Consider the following 860-nt stretch of genomic DNA (forward strand, 5'->3'; position numbering starts at 1 on the left):
AGCTGTCTCTAAAGTTGGACGTGATGTTAAGCAGATGTGAACTGTGCCTTTTCTCTTCAAAAAAAAAACAAAGTTCTTTTTTTCCCCTCCACTCCAATGCTGGAGACTGTAAGCCTGTGTGAGCTCCACACTGCGTGTCCTGTACTGCTCTGTTTTGTTTAGATTATCTATGTGGTGTACAGATAGAACTCAACTGCATGGTGTGAATTCCGTGTTCAGGACCAGCAGAACCTGAAAAATTAACAGCTGACCTCGACGTGATTTGAACACGCAGCCTTCTGATCTGGAGTCAGACGCGCTACCGTTGCGCCACGAGGTCACAACAATCAGCGCCTTTGAATTCCCCAAAGGACACAAATCAGCTTCACAAAAAAAAAATCTCCTGTGAAGAGCGCCGCTCTTCCGAAGAGAGTCTCTTCATCCCAGACCACATTTTATTCTTCCTGCGCAGCTCTTGTGTAGATGTTGTTCTCAATTACAGATCCAGGAACACTGATTTTTTTTCCTATTTTTTTTAAATTAAGTACCCCATAGTGCAACGGTAGCACGTCTGTCTCTAAATCCCCAAGTTCATTTTCAAAGTATATCGGAGTCAACTGATACTGATCAGGTTCTGCTGCTACTGAACCTGCAGTCTTCACCTTAAAGTTCAATTCCCCAAGCCTTTTGACATTATATGTCCATCCCTTCTCGTCAAAACTTGTATTTTCACAGGGTACCCTTCAGAAATCGCAGTATAGAATGAAAAAACTCCAGTAGATCTCGGCCGCTGTTGGTGATTTTCCTTTAAAAATAAATGAATCTCTGGAAATTTTACGGAGTCCCACAGGCCTTTTTTAGTGAGGGACAGCAGCAGCCAC

The 860-nt window shown here is 43.1% G+C and overlaps 1 non-coding gene across 1 annotated transcript; it reads right to left on the reverse strand.

Annotated features, from left to right (window-relative positions):
* Positions 1-247: 247 nt before the first annotated feature.
* trnaw-cca (transfer RNA tryptophan (anticodon CCA)) lies at positions 248-319 on the reverse strand. The gene has a single exon. It is a non-coding gene; the product is annotated as a tRNA-Trp (tRNA).
* Between the last annotated feature and the right edge of the window lie 541 nt (positions 320-860).

The sequence above is a fragment of the Atractosteus spatula genome, assembly GCF_055471065.1.
Source record: "Atractosteus spatula isolate fAtrSpa1 chromosome 10 unlocalized genomic scaffold, fAtrSpa1.hap1 SUPER_10_unloc_3, whole genome shotgun sequence".
Classification (NCBI taxonomy): Eukaryota; Metazoa; Chordata; class Actinopteri; order Semionotiformes; family Lepisosteidae; genus Atractosteus; species Atractosteus spatula.